Here is a 14154-nt window from a genome sequence, read left to right as displayed (position 1 = left end):
ATATTGTAAGCCACCCATTACTCGCTCTCATCCTATATTCACCCCATTGACTCTGATTCCCTTTCTCAGCCACTCTTTCTTCCTTTCCCTTTTTAATAATTTATGGTCACTCCTATTATTAAATCTTTCTTTGCCTTGGCATCCATTTTTTCTAATTATTTCTTTGTGAAGCAAGTTGGAATATTTTTCCCTGCTAAAAATATTATAACGATAAGTCTTGCGTTTACATCCCAAATGTCAAGATCTCAGGATGTCCCAAATGCTTTAAAACCAGTGAAGTCCTTCTGAATTGTAGTCACTGCTTTAATATATTAAACACAGCAATCACTTGGCATTCAGGGAGCTCCTAGGAACAGCAATACTCATCAGCTATTGGCCAGATGATCTGTTTTAGTTTCGACTGATGGATAAATATTAGCCAGGAAACCAGAGAGAATGCCCTTTGGTGAGTTCTGCCTTTAGGTCAATATGAAAGCAAATTACTGTGAATGCTGGAAACCTGAAATTAAAATGGATAAAGCTGGAAATACTCAGGCCTGGCAGCATCTGTGGAGAGAGGAACAGTAATTGGGCTGAATTATCATCTTGTGGCATAGGCGGGTTTGGAAATGGAACATGTCTGGCTGCTGGCTGGCGTACTAGTCTGCCAGTGCATTCTAATTTCAGGCCTATCTTCAAGGAGGTGATGGTTGCAGTCCATAGATTTACTAGAAGCGGCCTCCTGGTCATAGGCACATCCTGCAAAGCAGCCCAGGGTGGATCTGCTGAGGGTTGATGGAAATAGCTGAGGCCACAGACCATCCTGTGGAGGGGCTTTCCCCTCTCCAGTGATGATTTGGCAGCTGTTGCCACTGCATAATTTGTACACTTCACAAACCTTCAGAGAGCACTTCTTACCTGAGCTGCCCTTGCAGTCTCCCACGGTACAGCCCACCTCTCCCTGTGGTGCTGCCTGCCATCTAGAGCCTCAGGTTCTCCCATTGGCCCACTTGGCTGCCTCTTAATTGACTACCTCCTCGAAAATCTCCTCCACGGTCCCACTATAGCCACGCCCAGGGTTGCAACCCAGATTCAGTCTGACATCAGAATCGGGACCCTGGAACTAAAGTACAGTCCACCCTCACAGGTCTTTACTTTATAATCAAAATAGCACTGAAGGAACTGGAAAGAGGTGGCCAAGGAAGTCAGTTCCTGGAGTCTGGCCCTTCGGATTTGGCAGCCGTTACAGAAAAAGACTAATGACCTCACGTAGGGCGTCAAGATCAGTGACTGCATCTACACAGGACATCTCCTACCTATCACAACACCAACATTGCCTACTGCTCAATCAACCACACTCCCATCATTCACCCAACAACAGTCTTGAGCACTCAGAACTCATGCCTAACAGCTAGTTATTCCACCTCACATAGAAACATAGAAACACTAGAGTGCAGAAGGAGGCCATTCGGCCCATCGAGTCTGCACCGACCACAATCCCACCCAGGCCCTACCCCCACATATTTACCCGCTAATCCCTCTAACCTACACATCTCAGGATTCTAAGGGGCAATTTTTAACCTAGCCAATCAACCTAACCCGCACATCTTTGGACTGTGGGAGGAAACCGGACCACCCAGAGGAAACCCACGCAGACACGAGGAGAATGTGCAATCTCCACACAGACAGTGACCCGAGCCGGGAATCGAACCTGGGACCCTGGAGCTGTGAAGCAGCAGTGCTAACCACTGTGCTACCGTGCCGCCCATACTCTCACATACATTCCAATGATCCTAGCCTCACACTCCAAATCCCGCTATGTCTATATATTTGCAGCTTATTCAGCATCTCCAATTACAACCCTATACAATCACTGACACTCTTCCCTCTTTCTTGCAAGGTGAGGTCACCCAAAGTGGCCAACAGCAGAGCAGAACAAGGATGTCTGTATTTCTGGAGCTCTAAGAAGGAGATGGCTTTTTGCATTATAGGCTCGACTGCTACATACCCTGAGGCATATAGTATCTCTAAGAGCATTGGGGATGATAATGTCTTATGCTCCTTCTCAACTCCAACCTCATCCTATTTTCACGCATGATGGGCAAGCTGCAGAAGAACCTCTTGCTTCCTACCCCATCCCCAATCCCTCACTTCCAAACTTCCCCTTTCTTATTTTCTGCTTTCAGATATCTGCCTGCCCAGATACAGCAGCACCAGGAGGAAGAGAGAGAGTGCCACAATACAACAGTGACAAAGAGACATCATCACACGAGTTGACATTGACAGCCATTGGCTCAGACACTGGCACTGTGCCTGGTGCTGGCAGAGAGTTGAGATCTGCATGTGTTGCATTACTGGGCAGACATGTTCGCTCACATGTCAACTCACCAGAGGATGAGGCTGCAGATGGGTTTTGCTAAAGGTGGCTCAGATGAGGATGTTGATGCGCTCCCATGAAGGAGAATGCTGATAGGCATGTACAGAAGACGTTGGCTGCATTGGCTGACCTGTTAGCCTCCTGTCATTGTCAAGGCGCATGGTGGAGAATGATTCCAAATTGACGGTAGGCACTGTGTGGGTCTTGTCCTCTCCACAGTCTCTGCTTCATCACCTAGTGGTGTTGCTGACCCAGAGGCTTTGCCATTGCAATTCCTGTGGCAGTCTTTGTGAGGGCAGTCCACCAAATCCTCTATTTTCTATGTGAGAATGCAACAACATTCCTCGCTCAAATCCAGCATCTCACCCCAACTGCACTCTCCACCACCTGAATAAAACACTCCAGAATATGTCCAGAGATTTTGTAATAGCAAAACTCAGTGTCAGTCAAATGACCTGTAAATTGGGCGCTTTGCAGTTTAAATAAAATGAGTGGTGGGTCCCTTTGGCAGCTTTGCAAATATTCTTTGGTGAGGACAAGTCAATACTGATCTGTTCTGTTGTCAATACCCATGATGCATGCTGCCTGAATAGTCTTGTTGAAGTTACAAAGAAGTCTTTATTAACATTACTGAACTATGTACGTATTTACAGTAGAGGGTAAAGGTTCTTACATGTTACTAACTATCTCTAGACTGCTTTTAGCTTGAGATCATATGCCTTCTCACATCATTGTGTGGGCAACATTGTACTCAGTTCCATATTAACCATTTAGGTACTAGATCCTTCGAGTACAAATACCTTCTGTGGACCCGTGTAGTCCAAGATTGTAAATTGTGTGTCAAACCAGGCAGTATAGCTATTTGATGTCTTGGTCTGGCCCTTTCCAAGGCTTCCAGTGCATGTTTGGCAGTCTTGCATGAGGACATTTTGCCAGCATACAGCACCAGTCAAGCCATCTTCAGAAGTGACGTTCCTATATTTATATAGCTTCCCCTTAATTACATCCATATTTATTTTAATCTCAATTGCTGCTTATGGTAACAAGATATTCTTAACACTCTTTGGGCAAAAAAATGTGTTTCCTGATTTCTCAATTTGATTTATTGGTCATGATGTGGGGATGCCAGCATTGGACTGGGGTGGGCACAGTAAGAAGTCTCAGAACACCAGGTTAAAGTCCAACAGGTTTATTTGGAATCACAAGCTTTCGGAGTGATGCTTCTTCATCAGGTAAGTGCCAGGTGTATAAGCAGCGCTCCAAAAGCTCAGGATTCTAAATAAACTTTTGGATTTTAACCTGGTGTTGTGATTTATTGGTGGCTATCTTATATTTCATAGAAACATATATTCTACAGTGCAGAAGGAGGCCATTTGACCCATCGAGTCTGCACTGACCACAATCCTACCCCGCCCTATCCCCATAACCACATGCATTTACCCTAGCTAGTCTCCCTGACAGTAAGGGGCAATCTAACATGGCCAATCCACCTAACCCGCACATCTTTGGAGTGTTGGAGGAAACGGGAGCCCCTGGAGGTAACCCACGCAACACGGGGAGAACGTGCAAACTCCACACAGTGACCCAAGCCAGGAATCGAACCCGGGTCCCTGACACTGTGAGGCAGCAGTGCTAACTATTGTGCCACCATGCTGCCCATAAATGAGGGCAAATGAGGTTAATTTATGGTTTCTAGTTTTAGATTCTGCAACAAGTGGTACTATGTTTCCACTATGAGAATGTGGAGGTGAGAAAAATGGCGAGATGTGTACTCGCAATGATTTCTGGCCTGACTGGTTCTGCTGTTAGGAAGGGCAATAGTACAGGCACCTCATGCGTGTTTTGGAAGCAAGCCAAGTGGGCAGATCGTGACATTATGTGTTTGAAGTGGTTGCATCTCTTCTGGAATAATGTCACGTGATCTGTAGTGATGTAAGCAGAAATTCATGAGTTTTTGTGGCTCTTTCATCTTGCACCTGGAACTAGCAACACCTTTTTAATAAACCTGCACCGTGTTTTACTACAGCCCACGAGTGTGACACATCATTACTTTTCTCTTTGTGGTAGCTACCACTCCATACAAAACAGTATCTAACTTTGATTTGCTGCCAGAGTTGCTATTTTGGATCTGGCGGTTCCTGTTAACATCCTCGAACATGTGTTCAGCAATACCAGGAAATCCCCGTGAGGTTTATTTCAAGGGATCTCTATTCAACTTGCGGATGAGATCTTTGTGAATACCTTTTGCTGCTACAGGGACTGGGAGTGAACCTTTGGAAGGAATGAAGAGGAGTTTGAAAGGCATTTGGAGAGAAACTATGTTCATGGCATAGATAGGATGCAAGACCGGGCGGAGAAGTGGCAGATGGACTTCAACCCGGATAAATGTGTAGTGGTCCATTTTGGCAGGTCAAATGGGATGAAGGAGTATAATATCAAGGGTAAGACTCTTAGCAGTGTAGAGGATCAGAAGGACCTTGGGGTCCGGGTGCATAGGACTCTTAAATCGTCCTCGCAGGTAGAGGAGGTGGTTAAGAAGGCGTATGGTGTGCTGGCCTTCATCAATCGAGGGATTGAGTTTAGGAGTCGGGAGATAATGATGCAGCTTTATAAGACCCTCGTCAGACCTCACTGTGCTCAGTTCTGGTTGCCTCATTACAGGAAGGATGTGGAAGGGTGCAGAGAAGATTTACAAGGATGTTGCCTGGATTGGTTGGCATGCCTTATGAGGATAGGTTGAGGGAGCTCGGTCTTTTCTCCTTGGAGAGACGAAGGATGAGAGGTGACCTGATAGAGGTGTACAAGATGTTGAGAGGTATAGATCGGGTGGATTCTCGGAGGCTTTTTCCCAGGGCTGAAATGGCTGCTATGAGAGGACACAGGTTTAAGGTGCTGGGGAGTAGGTACAGAGGAGATGTCAGGGGTAAGTTTTTCACTCAGAGGGTGGTGGGTGAGTGGAATCAGCTGCCGTCAGTGGTGGTGGAGGCAAACTCGATAGGCTCTTTTAAGAGACTTCTGGATGAGTACATGGGACTTAATAGGATTGAGGGTTATAGGTAAGCCTATATATAAGCCTAGGTAGGTAGGGACATGACCGGCGCAACTTGTGGGCTGAAGGGCCTGTTTGTGCTGTATTTTTTCTATGCTCTATGTTCTATAGCGGTTATATTTATTGTTCCTCTTGGGCTACAGAATTATAGAGAGGGAAAGCTGTGTGCAGAGGAAGAAGATATCCAAATAGCATTTCTCAGGAGCAATTCTCCTGCTTCTACCTTAGCCAGGAGCCGTGTCGGCTACAACTCTCTTGAGGGGGCTCCAACTCTCCAAGGAGATAATCACTGAATTGTGCAACCTCCTTTAATTGAGTCTGCAGCCACAAAATAACTAGATAATGGATACAAAGAACAAAGAACAATACAGCACAGGAACAGGCCCTTTGGCCCTCCAAGCCCGCGCCACTCCCTGGTCCCAACTAGACCATTCTTTTGTATCCCTCCATTCCCACTCCGTTCATGTGGCTATCTAGATAAGTCTTAAACGTTCCCAGTGTGTCTGCCTCCACCACCTTGCCCAGCAACGCATTCCAGGCCCCCACCATCCTCTGTGTAAAATATGTCCTTCTGATATCCGTGTTAAACTTCCCCCCCCTCACCTTGAACCTATGACCCCTCGTGAACGTCACCACCGACCTGGGGAAAAGCTTCCCACCGTTCACCCTATCTATGCCTTTCATAATTTTATACACCTCTATTAGGTCACCCCTCATCCTCCGTCTTTCCAGTGAGAACAACCCCAGTTTACCCAATCTCTCCTCATAACTAAGCCCTTCCATACCAGGCAACATCCTGGTAAACCTCCTCTGCACTCTCTCTAAAGCTTCCACGTCCTTCTGGTAGTGTGGCGACCAGAACTGGGTGCAGTATTCCAAATGCGGCCGAACCAACCTTCTATACAACTGCAACATCAGACCCCAACTTTTATACTCTATGCCCCGTCCTATAAAGGCAAGCATGCCATATGCCTTATTCACTACCTTCTCCACCTGTGACGTCACCTTCAAGGACCTGTGGACTTGCACACCCAGGTCCCTCTGCGTATCTATACTCTTTATGGTTCTGCCATTTATCGTATAGCTCCCCCCTACGTTAGTTCTACCAAAATCAGGGAGTCCAGCATCCCAGACATGTGATGTTCATGGGACATGGGAGCCACTGGTTGGCCAGCATTTATTGCCCATCCCTAGTCACCTTTGAACTGAGAGGCTTGCTAGGCCACTTCAGAAGGCAGTTGAGAAGCAACCACATTGCTGTGGCTCTGGAGTCACACGTAGGCCAGACCAAGTAAGGAGGGCAGATTTCCTTCCCAAAAGGACATTAGTGAGCCTGATGGGTTTTTCCGACAATCGACAATGGTTTCATATTCTTAATTCCAGGTATTTTTTATTGAATTCAAATTCCATCAAATGCCATGGTGGGATTTGAACCCAGGTCCCCAGAACATTAGGTGAATTTCTGGATTAATAGTCTAGCGATAATACCACGAGGCCATCACCTCCCTTTGAGAGTATCATCCCAATTCAAACAAAGTGACAACTTCTGCCACTCATTCTGGAATTTACTGATACAAGAGATTGTTATTTGGGATCAGTGCAACACCAGAGATTCACCAACATGAAATCCAAAAGGTGATACAAGGAGTCCCTGGAACAGTCATTATCTTAGATGACATGATTATGCATAGCGCCAATGAAGAGGAATATAATGTGAGGTTGGGGTTAGTATTGGCGAGATTACAGTCAGTAGGACTTATGGTAAATGCAGACAAAGTTTAAAATGTATTTATTAGTGTCAGAAGTAGGCTTACATTAACACTGCAATGAAGTTACTGTGAAAATCACCTAGTCGCCACACTCTGGCGCCTGTTCAGGTGCACTGAGTGAGAATTTAGCATGGCTAATGCATCTAACCAGAATGTCTTTCAGACTATGGGAGGAAACCAGAGCACCCAGAGGAAACCCACACATACAAGGGAGAACATGCAGACTCCACACATACAGTGACCCAAGCTGAGAATCGAACCCTGGCCCCTGGCACTGTGAGGCGGCCATGCTAACCACTGTGCCACCATGCCACCCGTGCTTGCTGGGGTGACAGAACCAATGCTCATGGAGCATCAATGGTGTAGGGAAATCTATCCAGCCAAAGACAAGATAGGAACAATAGCAGAGGCACTTGAACCACAAAGGTCAGAGAAGTGAGAGGTTAACTAGGACGTGAATTATTTTGTGAGGTATATCCTAAACTTCACCCACCTGGCTGATCCATTGAGGAATTTGACCAGAAAGAATGAGCAGCTCAGATTTGATGAAGAATGGAGAGCTGCCATCAGAGCTTTGGAACACAGCTTGACAAGTTATTGAACCCTGGAATACTATGATCCAAATGCACCAACAAAAATCACAGCAGATGCTGGTCCAGTAGGAATAGGAGCAGCACTGGTGCAAATACTGCTGAAGACTGGAGGATTATTGCCTATTTGAGCAGGTCTCGGACCCATGTGAAGAGAGATATCCTCAGATGGAGAAAGATTGGTGTGGCCATATGATAGATCCATGCATAATTGTTCAGCATTGAGTTTGAATTAGAAACATCACAAGCCATTAGAGATGATTCATCACAAGCCATTAGAGATGATTCATTCAGCTAGATTCAAACCATGTGCTGGAATTGAAAGACAGGTTTTGAGACTCCAGCAGTACAAGTACAAGGTAATTCACATTGCAGGAAAGATGAACATCACCGACCCACTGTCACAGCTACTGAGGGAGGATCAATCACACATATCCTCATTGGAGAAAGAAGCTGAATCATTTGAGAGGGATGGCATGGTGGCGCAATGGTTAGCACTGCTGCCTCACAGCTCCAGCGACCTGGGTTCAATTCCCGGCTTGGGTCACTGTCTGTGTGGAGTTTGCACATTCTCCCTGTGTCTGTGTGGGTTTCGTCCGAGTGCTCTGGTTTCCTCCCACAATCCAAAGATGTGCGGGTTAGGTGCATTGGTCATGCGAAAGTGCCCCTTAGTATCCGGGGATGCGTAGGTTAGAGGGATTAGCAGGGTAAATATGTGTGGTTACGGGGATAAGGCCAAGGTGGGATTGTTGTTGGTGCAGACTCGATAGGCCAAATGGCCTCCTTCGGCAAGGTTTCTATGATTCATGGCAGTCCATGCTACACTTAGAGCATTGACAATTAGAGAGACTGATAATGGACAGCAAAGATCCAGAATTGGATGACATCAGACAGAACATCCAAGCTGGAATTGCCTATTTAAGGTGTACATCACCATATGAGATGAACTGTGCACAACTGGGAAGTGTGTTCTCAGAAGCAGCAGACTTGTAGTGTTACAAAACTTAAGCCTAGACCGGTGACCCTGGCTCATGAAGGTCAATTGGGAATGGTTGGTACTAAACAAAACCTATGAACCAAAGTATGGTAGCGAGGGATAGTAAAAGATATGGAAGAGTTTATCGAAACAAGTCATGGATGTCAACTTGAGGGAACAGCTCATCACCAGATTTTTGGCGACCACCTTGGGAGGAGGAAGAGGAGGAAGAGGTAGGGGAACGGTGTCTGGGGCATCCTTGCTCTGGACAGTTAATCCATGAGTAACTTATCAGACTCTGGTTCCATTGATAAAAACATCCCCACAATACCATTGCTCCACTATTTCCTTTCATTCCATCCCTCTGCTTCTGATGATCACAGTTGTTTCCTAGCAAAATCCCAGAAATAAAAGACAAATGGAAACTTTGCATCTGCCTTTACTAAGGAAGAAGATTGTGCCAAAGTCACAGTAAAAGAGGAAGTTGTTGAAATATTGAACTGGCTAATCCTAGTGATCTGTTGGAGCGCAGGTTGCTGGACTGCAGTGAAACCCAGCAAGTCCCTTTGGGCATTGGTACCCACAGGCACAATGACAGCAGTCTGAGCCTAGGATATACACTGGGCTTCTATGCAACAAGTGTAGATTTCATGACCTCAGCCTAAGTCTCCCCTGCAGCATTCAAACATTTGTTGTCTTCCTGTGCTGCAAAGAAGCTGAGGCGTTGCCCACAAAATGCCATATCACACTCTGTCCCAAGGTGCTGCCCTAGAGCTGGCCAGGACTTCCAGGTTGAAAAGAATGTGCAAAGCTCCTTCGAACCAGACTCCTCCATGCTCCTTTAGAGTGACAACAAGCTTTCTGGCAGGCCTGCCAATGTGGCAAGCATTTTGATGTGCATAGCCATCAGCTCTGACGAAGAGTCTTCCAGACACAAAACATTGGCTCTATTCTCTCTCCACAGATGCTGTCAGACCTGCTGAGATTTTCCAGCATTTTCTGTTTTTGTGTGAGCCTTGTGCCATGCCAATAATTCAGAGTGCCATCTCCTCCTTATGGCCTTCCTTATCCTTCTGGTTCTTAGCCGCTCCCTCCTGCAATTTGTCATCTTGTCCTGCGAGAGGAAGATGGCATTTGAAGATGCAAACACTGGATTTGGCCATTTGAGTAAGGTCATTCAATTTTTGCTGGCTCTGCTGTCAGGATCTTGTGTTCAGACTCCTTACAGACTCCATGGCTATTTGTTCCCACTCCTTCCTCAGCATCTGCCAGGAGGGCAGCCTGGCGCCCTGTAGAAAAGTGATCCCTTTTCACTTCCTGCACCTAGGCCTGCAGTGCTATATTAGAGAACCTGGTAGCCTATCTCTGGCCTGCTGGTCCATGCACCTTTACCTTTCTCCTGAGAAATACTTACACATAGACCCCCAAAATCTCCTGAGCCAGAATGCGTCTCCCCTTTAAGAGCTGCAACCTGGCTTTAAGAAGTGCAGGCATAGCTTGAGTTAGCTCTCCTCTCATATGACCCTGGGCCCCTTAATGAGCATGCAGCCAATCAGTAGTGTGTTTAGTGCTGGGCTACATGCCATCATCATATAGGCAAACAGGCACACAACATTTGTGTGCTAACTGCATCCTTTAAATCAAACGTGGAGTAATCCTTCATCATAATCTCTGTGCTTGACAATGGATTCGATCCCAGAGTTCTCAGTCCAACCATTTCCAGCTGCTTCGTCAATGACCTGCTCTCCATTATAATCGTATTAAATGAAAGTTGAGGCACTGGAGACGGTGCAAAAATGATTCATAAAAAGGATAGCAGGATTGCAGCTATACATCAGGAAAGGCTGAACAGTCTGGGACTGATGAGTGAACAGTGTTCTCCCCACACACTCTCGCTCTCTCTCCCACCCTGTGCTTGTTCTCTCTCTCGCCCCGCACTCTCTCTCTCTCTCCCCCACACAGTCTCTCTCTTGCTCTGTATTCACCCTCACTCACCCTGCATTCACTCTCTCTCTCCCCTCTTGGTTACTCTCTTTCTCCCAACATTCACTCTCTCTCCCCCCACATTCACCCTCTCTCACCCCGCATTCACTCCATCTCTCTCCCTTCATAGTCACTCCCTCTCTCCCCACATTCACTCTCTCTCTTCCCTCGTAATCACTCTCTCGTATTCATTCTCTCTCACCCCCGTACTCACTCTCCCTCTTGCACTGCACTCACTCTCTCCCTCTCACCCTGCATTCACTCTCTCTCTCCCCCCACATTCATTCCCTCTCACCCTGCACTCACTCCCTCTCTCCCCCTGCACTCAGTCCCTCTCTCCCCCCGCACTCACTCCCTCTCTCCCCCTGCACTCAGTCCCTCTCTCCACCCGCACTCACTCCCTCTCTCCCTCTGCACTCTCTCCTTGGGAAGCAAGCTTGCTGACTGCGTGTGCTGAGCCCTCCCCAGTAAGGGTTGAAGATGCAATTTGTGCAGCATCCTAGACGAGATGCTGGTGAATAGGCTTTCAATGTTGCTATCTCCCCTGCTAATATTGTGTAACATCCCTGCACTGAGTGACGCACTGAGTGCATGATGCCATTATGAGAGTGTGCGTTTGGGGTGAGCTGAATGATGACTAACCCTGGCAGTGTGGATGAGATCATTCATCCTCTTCCTACACTGGATGCCTTTACTCTGACGATTGCCTGCAGTGCTGATCTCCTTCACGACCACCTCCCAGGCCAGACAGATGAGGTTACTGTATCTCCTAGATCCATCCCTGGGGAACCTTCCAGTGCTGGCAGCCCTCCAATTGAAGCCTCCTGGGAGCCATGGTCAAACCTTGGCACACTCTTCTGATTCCTTGGGGCCATCTCTGGAATATCCAATCGCACAGCTGGGCTGCAGATAGTAATGTGCGTGTTCGGGTGGTGTTAATTATGGCATCAGGAACTGTGACCCTATGAAGTGACAGCAAGCGGATGCATCAGTGCCCACTCCACCATGTGATTCAGCAAGCAACTCACCGATGCATAATTAATGATGTTTCAGGTGGAAAACCAAGCGCGAGAAGTCAACCTACCGCTTAGCGGGAAACTCACTGTATGAAATTGAATAGGGTATTGGTGGGGCCACACCTGGAGTAGCGTGTGCAGTTTTGATGTCCTTATCTGAGGAAGCACAGCAAAGGTTTACCAGGCTGATTCCTAGGATGGCAGGTCTGTCATATGAGGAGAGACTAAATCGGTTAGGATTATATTCACTGGAGTTTAGAAGAGTGAAAGGGGATCTCATAGAAACTTTAAAAATTCTCGCAGGGTTAAACATGGTTGATTCAGTAAGAATGTTCCCAATGGTGGGGGAGTCCAGAACGAGGGATCATAGTTTGAGGATAAGGGGTAAACCTTTTAGAACTGAGGTGAGGAGAAATTTTTTCAGCCAGAAGGTGGTGAATGTGTGGAATTCACCATCACAGATTGTAGTTAAGGCCAAAACGTTGTCCGATTTCAAGAAGGAATTGGATATAGCTCTTGGGGCTAAAGGCATCAAGGAATATGGGGGAAAGGGGGGATGAGGATATTGAATTCACTGGTCAGCCATGATCAAGATGAATGGCGGAGCAGGCTTGAAAGGCCGAATGGCCTCCTCCTGCTTCTAGTTTCTATGTTAACCCCGCCGGCCACTGCAATTACACTCCAGAATGGAAAATCCCGCCCCCAATTTTTTGGCTTTTCTTTCATTAAAAGCTGGAAATTTTGGTGATGTGGGTAATCAGAATTAATGTAATCCCGCAATATTTCAGCAAAGGTCATTCCTTTATAAACAACTTGTGATTCAGAAGAATTCCATCATTTATGATTCATTCGATCCCAGGTTTCCTGCACTGAAATGTTTCGATTTCCACAACAGATCTGATCATTTGTGGACGTAACAGCCAATGGTCCATCGGGATATACAGGGTTATGTGTGATCACTATACCCTGCGTTTCTGTGAATCGTGTATTAAACTGCCAAATGTGCGTTCATGTCCTAGTTAGAACAAGTACTTCCAGCCTTGCTGGATGCAATTCAATCAGGAAATCTAGCGTCTGCTCCGACTTACATTCCACTGCACCTTATTAAAGCATGAAGCAAATTAAAGTTGAACAATCATGATTTAACATTCCAGACTGTCAGATCACAGAACGGGCGAACGATAGAACAGCACAGTGCAGACAGAGACCATTCGGCCCAGCAAGTCTGAGCTCCTTCTTTTGAAGAGCAATCAAATTCGTCTCCCTCCCCCGCTCTTTCACCACATCCCTGCAATTCTGTCTCCACAAGTATTTATCCAATTCCCTTTTGAGGGTTACTATTGAATCTCCAAGCCGTGCACCATCTGGACTATGTAATATAAAAGAAATTCTGGCCCCATTTTGTTCAACACATGCTCACTATTAAGATATGTTAGCGGATTGATGTAAAAGATTGCATGATGAGAATGAATGAGTGAAAAGGATGAAGTGATTTCTCACAAAGTCCTGTAAATCTTTATATATCTTTCAGTTATATGTGTTGACAGAACTATTTTCCACCATTGAAATGCCTCGCCTAAAGTATGCATGTGAACAGAATTGGAATCCATCAGAACTAAATTGCTCGGCTTTGGACTTTCTTGCTTTTTATTTTGGCAAGTTTCTGGTATAAAATCAAAATACCACAAATTTCTAGGTGTCCATTCTAATTTCTGACAGGGTTCTGACCTGCGTGCATTAATATCGCTGGGGGTTCATTAACATATCTTAAAATAAGCAGGATCGGTGCTCAATTCCCCAAAAACCCTGACTTCCGCTTCTTTGTAACAAGGCTACGTTGAAGCAAGCTGCATTATTGTTGCCAACATCAGCCCATAATAACAGCTTTGGAGTTGGTGGACTGGAATTTCCAGTTACAGACGTATTCTTTGCCTTGTGCCAGGGTTGAACTGGACTTCCTCCTCACATCATGAAGAGGGCCTTTGAAACCACAGAGAAATTTTTGTTCACACCCATAGTAACAGGTTCCAAGTCACTACCAGGGGTGAAAGCAACTTAAATTTCTTAAGCTACAATCGTATGGTAACCTTTCCCAACCGACACTCCTAGACACTTAACTTCATAGATATCTCTGAAATAATTTGATTTGATTTATTATTGTCACATGTATTGGGATACAGTGAAAAGTATTGTATCTTGCACACTAAACAGACAAAACATACCATTCATAGAGTACATAAGGGAGAAGAAGAGGGTGCAGAATATAGTGTTACAGTCACAGCTAGGGTGTAAAGAAAGATCAACTTAATATAAGCTAGGTCCTTTCAAAAGTCTGATGGCAGCAGGGAAGAAGCTGTTCTTGAGACAGTTGGTACGTGATCTCAGACTTTTGTATCTTTTTCCTGATGGAAGAAG

The sequence above is a fragment of the Mustelus asterias genome, chromosome 3 (assembly GCF_964213995.1).
Source record: "Mustelus asterias chromosome 3, sMusAst1.hap1.1, whole genome shotgun sequence".
NCBI classification, from domain to species: domain Eukaryota; kingdom Metazoa; phylum Chordata; class Chondrichthyes; order Carcharhiniformes; family Triakidae; genus Mustelus; species Mustelus asterias.
This window is presented reverse-complemented; position numbering follows the sequence as displayed.